The sequence below is a fragment of the Tachyglossus aculeatus genome, chromosome X5 (assembly GCF_015852505.1).
Source record: "Tachyglossus aculeatus isolate mTacAcu1 chromosome X5, mTacAcu1.pri, whole genome shotgun sequence".
NCBI classification, from domain to species: Eukaryota; Metazoa; Chordata; class Mammalia; order Monotremata; family Tachyglossidae; genus Tachyglossus; species Tachyglossus aculeatus.
In genome coordinates this window covers 8,671,276-8,683,764 of record NC_052097.1, presented here as the reverse complement: position 1 = coordinate 8,683,764, position 12,489 = coordinate 8,671,276, and the positions used below count along the sequence as shown (strand labels likewise).

Genomic DNA, 12,489 nt, shown 5'->3' with positions numbered 1-12,489 from the left:
TTGGTAATTATTTTAACATTTTCCTCATGCTTCAAATTTGGCATTGCTGTGAATTCTACTGCTGGAATACATTACTAATACTACAAGCATCAAAAGCACCACTTGCTAAGATACAACATGATTAGGAAAGCAGATATAACATATCTTCAGTAAAGTGTGTAATTTAATTTATTGCAATTTGTCAGTTATTTTAGCATCTGTTGTTCTCATTAAATTGTAAACTCCTTGATAACAGGAATCACATCTACTAATTCTGCTGTAATCTCCCAAACACTTAGTACAGTGCTCTGTAATAAGAATAATAATGTTAGCATTAAGCGCTTACTATGTGCCAAGCGCTGTTCTAAGCACTAGGGGAGATACAAGGTAATCAGGTTGAACCACGTGGGGCTCACAGTCTTAATCCCCATTTTACAGATGAGGGAACTGAGGCCCAGAGAAGTTAAGTGACTTGCCCAAAGTCACACAGCTGACAAGTGTCAGAGCCGGGATTAGAACCCACGACCTCTGACTCCCAAGCCTGTGCTCTTTCCACTAAGCCACGCTGCTCTGCACCAAGTAGGTGCCAAATATTTATGATTGGTTATAAAAAAATCTTACGGTTTTTAATTAAGATTAGTATTGAATTTTGCCTTAGTTTATGACTTGCGCCGTAGTTGTTCAATTCTTTTAAAATGGTACTTGTTAAGCATTTACTATGTGCTGAGCACTCTACAATGTGTTGGGGGTAGATACAAAACAGTCAGGTTGGATACAGTCCCTGTCCCTCTTGGGCTCATAGCTTAAGTAGCGGGGAGTGGGATTAAATCCTCATTTTACCAATATCTTCTCTATGCCTCAGCTACTTTAAATGACTTGTCCAAGGTCACACAGCAGACAAGCGGCAGCAGAATTAGAACCCAGACTCCCTGTCTCCCAGGCCTGGGCTCTTTTCACTCGGACCCACTGCTTCAATTGAAACCTAAAAAAAATACGCCTATGTGATTGGTTGCAAATACAAAGTGGTGGTTTGAGGAACATGACTCATTTTGATATTACAAAATGACTAAAACAAAGGAATTTTATCTGGAAATCTGGAAATTCTGGAAGTGATAAAGAACTGTATTTTTAAAGAGACTTTACAAAACTATTTTCTCAAGGGTTTGGAAGATTCACTCTTCACTGTACTTAGTACTTTGTTTTTTAAAAAATAATAATAATAAAGCGCTTACTATGTGCCAAGCACTGTTTTTACCAAAAGCAATGTCACAGGCATAACTCTGTAACCATCCTACTGACATTCCATCTTTACTTTAGGTTCCTTTGCAAACAATTAAGTCTGTATTTCCAAATCACTTCATTGTGAAAAATTAACAATATTTGTACCTCATAATTTTGTCTTTATAGTCACCTTCTCATACATGATACAATTAGGGTTTTAAACAGACCACAGAGATAACTTATACCCAATCCTTACACCGCACAAAAGACAAACTTTAGAGCAACTTCGGACTTGTAATGCTACATAAGATTTTCCTTCCTTTTGAATAACTTGGAACAATCAGAGCTTCAGTGCTTAATTATCCTTCACTTTCTGGATTATTTCAAACATCCTCCTTATCAGCAGCACTTAAAGTCTAAATTGCAAGCTCCTTGAGAGCAGAGAACATTTGTCTTGTTCCTGTTCACTCCCAAATGCTAAATTCAACACTTCACACTCAATAGGAGCTCAATAAACACAATATCAGATATGTTAATGGATCTAAAAAAATAAACAACTGATTGAATGACTGATTTCTATCTGCAGAACAGAACCTTAAGTCCTTGGGGGATGTTGAAGAGAAGTGAAAGACAGGACCCCAACTCTTTGGAGGATTTAGAATCTAAAAGGATGGGAGCACGCACAAACTGCCAAATCCCAAAGATGGGGGGGGGTAAAAGAGGGAGTGCCAACCCTGTGACAAACACTGTGGGTATATAAACAGATGTCTATATAACGGCCCAACGGGAAGCAGCGTGGCTTAGTGGGAAGAGCACAGGCTTGGGAGCCAGAGGTCATGGGTTCTAATCCCGGATCCATCACTTGTCTGCTGTGTGACCTTGGGCAAGTCACTTCACTTCTCTGTGCCTCAGTTTCCTCATTTGTAAAATGGGGATTAAGACTGTGAGCCCCACATGGGACAACTTGATTACCTTGTAGCTACTCCAGTGCTTAGAACAGTGCTTGGCACATAGTAAGCGCTTAACAAATACCATCATCATCATTATTATTATTATTAGAGAAGCAGTGTGGCTTAGTGGAAAGAGCACTGGCTTGGGAGCCAGAAGTCATGGGTTCTAATCCCGGCTCTGCTACTTGTCAGCTGTGTGACTTTGGGCAAGTCATTTAACTTCTCTGTACCTTAGTTACATCATCTGTAAAATGAGGATTAAGACTGTGAACCCCATGTGGGGCAACCTGCTTACCTTATATCTATCCCAGTGCTTAGAACAGTGCTTGGAACATAGTAAGCACTTAACAAATACTATTATTATTATTGTTATTATTAGCAGGCAAGACAATCAGGGAATGCCTGTTGACTTTAGTGGGGGTTTGGGGAAGGGGAAGCTGTGAGACAAGGCTGTGGTAGCTCTTGGACTTCGAGATTCAAATTCAAATATTTTCTCAAAAAATATTTTGAGCTTAACTCTCCCATGATTAGGAAGGGTGTGAGGGTCTGTAAGTGGTGTACACTAGACCAAAATGGTGAGTTGCGGTAAAATCCTGTAAAACTGACCAAACCAAGAAACAGGTCCCAGTTGGTGTTGGAGAAGGCAATGGCATGCGCAGGACACATTGTACCCTGCATTTTCACCTCATTTCAGAAACCTAATGACATCTCCAAAGGGGTAAAGCACGGAGGCATCTGTTCTACTGTTTGAAGGAAGCCGAGCAGATGGAGAAAAAGGAAGAGAAGATTAGTCAGTGCTTAGAACAGTGCTTTGCACATAGTAAGCACTTAATAAATGCCATTATATTATTATTATTATTATTATTAGGGGAAAAAAGGCACTTTCCTATTGAGGTGGGTATTGACTGAGTGTCTAATGACAGCAATACTTGGGGAGTCGTGCACCTCGAATATTCAACAAATCCTCTGGGGAAAAAAATGGTTTGGTTCAACCTTAGAACATCTGCTTTTGCTGAAGACCAATGATTACACTTTTGTTGGAAAATAAACATTACCTTCATATACTTTGTAGAGAAGTTGCCACAATCAATCACCAGTTTCTCAGTAATTTAAGGACATGCCATTTTAGTTTAAGAATGTACCAATCAACCATATTTACCGAGCGCTTCCGGTTTGCAGAACACAGTACTACGAATTTGAGAGAGTACAATACAACAGGGTTGGTACACACATTCCCTAAGGGTTACTTATTTTCTCCTGCATAGTACGGTTTTCTCAGGATGCTGCTCCTTAGAAACCCACTATACCTGAGCTGCACAGGGCTGCTAATGAAAGACAACACCGATCATAAACATGTCAAACAAACCCTGACTCAAAAATAAATCCAAGGAAAAATGTATGCAAAAACTTGAATCCAATCCGGACCCTGACGTTTGGGATCCCATCCAAAACATCCTCACAGAGATCTAGTTGGCCTATTTCATTTTATAACTTGTAACACTAAAACGAATACAATCCGTTATCCTACACAAACAAGGACAGCTAATACTTGCAGCACAAAAATTCCCTTGCCTTAAATGAACCCTCAAAGTACCCATTCTCATTCACTGGGTTGCATGAAAGGAAATAACAAGCCAAACAGACGTCTTAAGGAACTGACCCACTCCGCTTGTTGTGAGATTTATATTTAGAAACTCTTAGCTGCTTTCTAAACAATACATCCAATCAGAGAAATATTATTCCCCACTCCACTTGCTTCTTATGCAACAACAACAATTTAGTATGAAAAGCATTATCAATGGAAACAATGCTTAACAGACTAATTTCACAAGGCATCTTTATAGCACTAAGAATGCTTAACTTTCTGGGGTAATGCTGCAAGGAGGCGGGTGTGCACTGTGAAAATAAATGAGCTCGTGCTCTTGAGGGGACATGTCATCCTGGTTCTACCTAACAGCTGCTTTAGGGCAGGGCCGCGCGGACAGCATATTTCCAACGTTGAAAAAAACAACAACCCACACAGAAATCCCAGTTCTTCAGTAATGGGAAGACAGAGGGAAAAGGTCAAAGAGTAACTTCCCAAGGGAATGATGGAAATGGCTGAAAGACTCTTCAGAGCAAATATGCTTATGAAACAAAGGGTAGTATATTCTTACAGTGGGATTACTGAACTTGTCACTGTAACACGACTACAACAGAGAAACATGCGTTACCAACGGTTTAATTACCAAATCCAAAATAGATTCACGTTCTTGAGAGGAATGTGTAATAAACATACCTTAAAAAGATCGGTTTTAAGAGCAATAACTACGGTGAAATATTCTAATGCTGCAAACTCAAAAGTTTGATTGGTCTTCAAACAATACTTTGTATCTAACATGTCAAAAGTTCTTGATAAAGTAGTACCTGTACTCTCTTATGATCTACGATACTAAAAACAAGAGGCAGTGAGATTACAGGGTAATTAATAGTGAGTTGGTAAAAAAACCAACTCAGAACCTGCATCACTTCTAACCCAATTTCTACTTTCATCATGTGGGTAAAATAGGAGTTGGAAGCTCATGGTTTGGTACTTAAATAAAATGGACAATTTTTAACTGATGTAAAAGAAGTAGCAAGCAGTTAATCTTGTAGATTTTCAACTAACCTAGCCTAGTGAGTTTGCCCTAACACTTGAGCTTCAAGTGTTTTTCTTCAAAAAATAGCATAAAATACAATATTCAAGGTCTAGTAACATGATTGATGAAAGCTAATACTCACTGAAATCCAAAATAGATATTATTTCCATTTTCGACAATCATCAAAATAGTAAAAGAATGAAACAATATGCTTATGGGGACTTAAAACTAAAAATGACTAAGATCCACTAAATGATGCCCATTCAGCATGGAATGCTGATTATAGAAGAAAAGGGTAGAGGATTTATTGATTTTTTTTTCTTCCAGATCCCTGGCAGAGGAAATATATTCTTGAATTGTTTTTACATCTGGCTCTTGTGGGCAGTAAGGATAGCTAGAGTAGGGAAATCTTTGTGAATGGAATAAAGGGACTCAGTTAAATATACTGGTGTACCTTATTTTTGTGGCAACTGACAATGCAACACTTCTCATTTTACATTCTTGTGGGAAATGTTGCACATGAACACTTATTTCCTTGAACTATCTATGGGGCAAGAGATATTTAGGGTGAAATTTCCAAGTAGCCACAATCCGACATCCAAATATACCCTCTTTAAAAAAACAAAAAACCCCAAAAACAGATGTCCCTGGGGGTCTGCAATTTCCCACACTCCAAAAGACAGGACTCACTAGAGTAATTAAATAGTCTCTGAGAGGCAAAGAAAATTTGGAAACATAGCAGAGTACCCTTCAAGTTAAGAGCCTTTGTCAGACATTCCTTAACACACCCTTGCTACTCTTGAATCTCCTGAAAAATCTGGCTTAAGTGTTTTTTTGTTTTGAGCTAGAAATGAACACTATGGTACTGAAGTGAGAGGAGGCGCTACAATTGGTGTTGATTCTAAAATTCCATTTCATTTGAAAAAAATCTGACAACTGGTTTCCATGGAACAACCACTAGATACCAATAACCGTTGTTTTCAAGTTGGTAATTTCTCAGTAGAAACCATTCACGTAAAACACTTGGGGGCTGTTTGAGAATTCATTCATTCATTCATTCAATCATATTTATTGAGCGCTTACTGTGTGCAGAGAACTGTACTAAGCGCTTGGGAAGTACAAGTTGGCAACATATAGGGACGGTCCCTACCCAACAACGGGCTCACAGTCTAGAAAGGGGAGACAGACAACAAAACAAAACATGTGAACAGGTGTTGTTATCAGAATAAATAGAAGTAAAGCTAGATGCACATCATTAACAAAATAAAATAAATAGAATAGTAAATACGTAAATAGTAAATATTGGATCCCCTTCAGCTGCTCTGAGGTGAGGAGAGGCTGGGAGCACTGGCAGAATGACCCAGAATTGTAACTGCCCCCCAACACCCCACCAGCCTAGATTCCGGTGGCTTCAGCTACTGCCTGCTTCCCCTGAGCCCACAGTAGCGAGCCCACTGTTGGGTAGGGACTGTCTCTATATGTTGCCAACTTGTACTTCCCAAGCGCTTAGTACAGAGCTCTGCACACAGTAAGCGCTCAATAAATACGATTGATTGATTGACCGGAATGACTTCCTAAGGCAATGAGCTGTGTGACGCACGTCACTTGGATCTTACTCAGGTCAGATGAGCCATTTCAGTCACACACCAGTGGTCACTCCCCCGGGGCCACGGGAATAGTGACTTTTATGGCATTTTGAGCTGGACTCCCAACCTTCCTCATCTCAGGTCTCTGACAAGATGGGAAGTTTCCAAGCCATGCTGAAAAGACTCCAAATGGCAGCTTTCACAATGAAAAGTGGATTCCTCTGGAGTCAAGCCAACTCTGACTACAGGTGGCCTGAAGTGGAACCAAAAGTTGTCTTCTTAAAGAGCAGAGGAAGATGGTTAGGCTTATATCTGGATCATTTTTCTGCAAAAACCTTCAATCCACATCTCTCCTCTCCTCAAGAACCTCCGGTGGATGCCCATCCATCTCCGCAACAAACAGAAACTCCTCACCATCGGCTATAAAGCCCTCGGTCTGGTGGCTTCACCTCACTGATCTCCTATTTCAGGCCAGCCTGCATACTTCGTTCCTCTAACAGCAGCTTGCTCCCTGTACTCCAATCTCACCTGTCTCACTGACGACCCCTGTCCCACATCCTCCCCCGGGTCTGCAATTCCTTCCCCCTCCATTGACACCAGACCACCACTCTTCCTCACTTACTAGCCTTATTAAGGTCACATCTCCTCCAAGAGGCTTTCCCCAGTTCTCCAACTCCTTCTCTCTTCTGCATCATCTATGCCCTTGGACTTGCATTCTTTGGGCACTTGATATTCACCCCACCTCCAGCCCCACAGACGTTATGTACCTATCTGTAATGTATTTATTTATATCCACGTCTGCCTTCCCTCTAAACTGTAAGAGTTCATTGTGGGCATGGAACGCACCTACCATCTCTATTATAATGTACTCTCCCCAGGCACACAATACAGTGCTCTGCACATAGTAAGTATTAACTAAATATCACTGTTGGATGGATTATGTGGATAAAATGAGTCATCAGAAGAACCAAATTATTAAATAGGCTGCCCATGCTGTTTTGCGTGGAAACCAGGGCACTGGTTTTATTAACTTTAGCTTGAACATCACTCTCGTCCCTCTGAGCAGCCGCTAAGGATCTGCCCATACTTCAAGCTTCAGGATGCCATGAGACCTAAAGTGAGAATGTACAGGTGATGCTCCAGTCCAGAGATGGGCCACCCAGTCTATTAAATTGGAAACTTCTTGAGAGTAGGAACCACGTCTCTTAGGTCCATTTATCTTTCCCAGTGTTTATTAATAATAATAATGGTAACTGTAACAATAAGCACTTACTATGTGTCAAGCACTCTTCCAAGTTCTGGGGTAGATATGAGTTGAACAGATTGGACAAGGTGAGCACTTAATATTACCACTCCATGAGAGCAGCGACCATGTCTTTTAAGATTGTCTTACTCTTCTCAAGCGCCTCATACAGTGCGCTGCACACAGTAGGTACTCAAATTGTACCGATGTTGATTTAAAGTGAACAAGAGCCCCTGAGAGTTAGTCAATGGTAGGCTGACCAATAAAGCCAGGGCAGCCCCAATTTTTGGACATTGGAATTTTCTTTTCACTGACTAGGGTGACCTACAAAAAAAAATATCCTACAACAGTTCTAGAAAAATTGGGACATAGGTCCAGCCTATCAATAGCACAGATAATGTTCTGTGTTGGATCTGGTCAGCAAATGAATTAATTAAATCACACCCTGTCCAGGGTTTCTTTACTGTCAACATTCACCACAACGAGCTTGTCATATCTTTCTTTCCACTGACAGTGAGTCATAAAAAAGGATTCTGAAACAATGGTAGAATTGTACATGGGCTGGAAGATTATGCTGTCAGTGACAAGACCATACTCATGAATAGAGAAGCAGCATGACTTAGTGGAAAGAGCATGGGCTTGGGAGTCGGAGGTCGTGAGTTCTAATCCCAGCTCTGCCACTTGTCAGTTGGGTGACCATGGGGAAGTTACTTTACTTCTCTGTGCCTCAGTTGCCTCATCTGGAAAGTGGAGCTTAAGACTATGAGCCCCTTATGGGGCAACCTGATAACCTTGCATCTACCCTAGTGCTCACAACAGTGCTTGGCACATAGTAAGCACTCAAATACTATCAGTGCTTAGAACAGTGCTTGGCACATAGTAAGTGCTTAACAAATACCATTATTATTATTATTATTATGCATCTGAAACAATCTCTTGCAGGCTCACCAGTGTAAATCAAATGCAAAAGCACACTCAGGTCTACTCTAAAGTGTGCATTTTGACTAGAACAGAATTAGGAAGCTAAGTCCTTCCATCAATGTAAGCCTGTTTGGGCTTGGTATACTGCATTATCAAAGCTGCCTGGGCACATTTGAGTGGCATCAGAATGTTTTGAGTGCTACGGGGTGGGTTTTCCTTAGCCCAAAGTTTCACAATAACACTAAACCTCACATTACAGAAGACACAGTGTGAAAGGTAAACTTACAGTGAACGACATAAACCTGCTTTGAACTATATGTTCTCCTTTCCAACAAGCCTTTCGCAAATTAAGACGATTTTAACGGGGGAAAAAATTTTAAAAACTTTCAAGTGCTTTAAAACACAGGGGTCTTTGGGAACTAAAAGATTTTTCTAATCGACTTAGCATGGCTCTGTATGGGCAGGAATAAAATTTTCCATGGAAAACTACACTGGTGTTTGCTCACACTCACACTCCCCTAATGGTTTCTGAACTTTGATCCAACTTTGTCATAAAAAGATATCTAAACTTAATATCTGCCACTTCCAATATATGCCAAACCTACTCTAGTGCTGGACTCTATTGCTCTGTTTTGTACTAGGTGGGCACAACATAACCATGACCCTTAGGGATCTGAAAGATTCCCAGCCACTAAAGAAATGAAAAGCAACCTTATTTTAGTTTACTTTAGATTCAGAGCAAGCTACTATCAGAGCTCTGGGGGCTTAATTTGATGATGTATGAGCAAACTTGAAAAGACAACCACCAATAAACATTGTCTCAACCATATCAGCCTGCGAGAAAATATAAAGGACTGCACAAATAGCTCTCACTGTGTTCTGGTTGATTTAATCTAGATCACTGATAGCTATAATTCATTTTGGACTGTTTCTTTTGTGTCCAACCCAGTGCTTATCACAAGTGCTCAGCACAAAGCAGCTTAGTAAATACCGCTATCAACCAATGATCTTAAAATTGGAACTCAAATTCACACAAGCAGGTTTGAGGCCCTCATAAAGGAGACCATTCCTCTTCCCCTTGAAACCACCTCCTTAACTGAGCCAGTTGCAAGACATAAAAGAAACCTGTCCCACATTCGTTTTCCAGGAGGTATTAAAAAATTAGCAATCTACTAGAGGAGGGATACGTATCATGTTTTAACTCTGCCCTCTCCTCTGCCTGGCAAACTGATTTTGCCATCCTTATTGACAATCATGCCACTGCCTTGGCTACTTGTTCCAGATGTGTAACTGTCTTCTCAAACTCCTGTTCTCCCATCTCCCCCATCTCTTGCCCCTAATGAGCTGGCCACCCACTTTATTTAGAAAACTGCAACTATCAGGCGTAACTGCCCTAAAATCTGCCCTGCCCTTCCCCAGTCCCTCCTTCAACTCTCCCACCTTTCCCAGCAGTATCTCAAGAGAGGATCTCTTACCTCCTCTCAAAAACCACCCCTCTACCGTTGCATCTGACCCCAACACTTAGCAATTTCTCAAAACACTTGCCCCCTCCCTTTTTCCCTCCTTTACCTCACAGTTCCCTTCAGCTGTTTTCTTTTCAATGGTTTCTACCCCACTGCTTTCTAACATGCTCATGTCTCCCCTTGCCTAAAGAAAAATCCTCCTTTGACCCTATACTTCCCTCCAGTTATCGCCCCATCTCCCTCCTACCATTCCTCTCCAAACTCTTTGAGCAAGCTATCTACACCTGCTGTCTCAAGTTCTTCTCCCCCTATTTTCTCCTTGACCCCCTCCAATCTGGCTTCCGTCCCCTTCACTCCACAGAAACCACCCTCTGAAAGGTCACCCATCATCTCCTTCTTCTGCCTTAGAAACATCTCTACTTGGATGTCTTGCTGTCACCACAAACTTAACATGTCCAGAACAGAACTCCTGATCTTCCCACCCAAACTACGTCCTCCACCGTAGGCGGCAACACCATCCTTTCTGTCTCACGAGCCTGTAACTCGGTGTTATCCTTGACTCCTTTCCCTTACTGAACGTACACATTCAATCCATCACTAAATCCTGTAGGTTCATCCTTTACAACATCACTGAAATCCACCCTTTCTGCTCCATCCAAGCGGCTTTCACATTAATCCAAGGACTTATCCTATCCCACCTTGATTACTGTATCAGCCTCCTTGCTGACCTCCCCTGCCACCTTTCTCGTCCCACTCCGGTCCACACTTCACTCAGCTACCCTGATTATTTTTCTACAAAAACCTTCAGGCTGTATTTCCCCACTCCTCAAGAACCTCCAGTGGTTGCCCAGCCACCTCCACAACAAACAGAAATTTTTTACCATCGGCTTTAAAGCAATCGCCTCCCCAGCCCCCCCCACCTCCCCTCACTGCTCTCCTACTACAAATTAGCTTGCACACTTTGTTCCTCTAATGTTAACCTACTCACTGAACCTCAATCTCATTTATCTTGCTGCTGACCTCTCGCCTACATCCTGCCTCTGGCCTGGAATGCCTTCCCTCTTCATATCTGACAACTATTCTCCCCACCTTCGAAGCCTCACTGAAGGCACATCTCCTCCAAGGGGCCTTCCCTGACTAAGCCTTCTTTTATTTTTCTTCCACTCCCTTCTGTGTCACCCTGACTAGCTCCCTTTGGTCATCCCCCCACCCCCAGCACTTTTGCACATATCTGTAATGTACAAAATTAGTATTATTAGTATTATTATACTAATGTCTCTCACCCCCTCTGGACTGCCAGCTTGTTGTAGGCAGGGAATGCATCTGTTATATTGTGATGTTTACTCTCCCTAGGGCTTAGTACAAAGAGGAAGGGCTCAATAAATACTGCTGATTGATTGACTAGGTCAAACAATTTCCTTTGCGGAGCTATGAATTTTAAATCACGAAATGTTTATCTTAAAGGTATAAACTGAGTGTCAACTGACAATTAAACCTCCTAAGTAAAAAGGCACTAGAGTCACACACCACTTGTTTCTTGGAGAAGATGGGCTTCTTGAATAAGTTTACATATAAATGTACCACTATATACAAGCCCAATCTTAAAAGCTTGTTTTTTTTTTTCTTTTGGCTTCATAATTAATATAATTGATTAGTGTATTCGTCTATGCATCAGTTTCCAGAAAGTTTAACCACCAGAATAAGTGAACTGGGTTATTTTTTAAAACCTCATTAGCCCAAAATTGGAATTTGTTTGTAAATTATCACCTTTGGACAATATAGTTTGTTCTGAAAGCAATTGTTCTAACAAAACAGGAATTAACAGTACAGGGTTCTATTTCAATTCATAATCACTCTTCCCCCAGGGAAATGACAATTATTAATGAAGACCATAAAAAAATTCCACTACCAAAACTCATCAACTTGGACAACTGAATTTTTGTAAGGAATAAGGGACCACACATGCTTGCTAGTCAGCCCTATTCTGCACAAACAAATCTTCCGAGTTACTTTTACTCTTACGCATTTTAAAAGAGTTCAATTTTTCAATTCAAGCCATTTCCCTTTTGGGGAATAAAAGGGCATATTTACAAAGGAATGGACTAAAGCTCTCCCCTTCATTAAGGAAGCCTCAGCTCTGCACCTAAAGAAGAATGAGAATGGGGGTCACTATTCAAAGTCCTTGACGGAACGGAGAGCTTTACTGGGACTAGCGAGTAATTTTGGATTCTCTGGGCAGCGAACCATTGGGCACTTGAAACATTTAAATGCGTAACAGGATCTCTGATCCTGGAGGAAAAGCCAGGAAAAAAACTTGACATTCTCACTTTCCCACCCAAATTATTTCTTAGTGCGGCAGCCTCCAGAAAAGCAATGTTATTTCTTCCAACTGGGGCAGAGCCCACCTCCAGTAATCACGGATGCTCCATCTCCCGGGAAAGATGACACCAAAAGACAACAGTCCCAATTCGGGGCTGTGGCATTTTGGAGAGCAGAAACAATGAATTT

At 41.2% G+C, this 12,489-nt stretch overlaps 1 protein-coding gene across 2 annotated transcripts in view; it reads right to left on the bottom strand.

Moving 5' to 3' along the window:
• PDE5A (phosphodiesterase 5A) overlaps positions 1-12,489 on the bottom strand; it is a 100,441-nt gene that overhangs the window by 78,644 nt on the left and 9,308 nt on the right. The gene's annotated exons all lie outside the window — the stretch shown is intronic.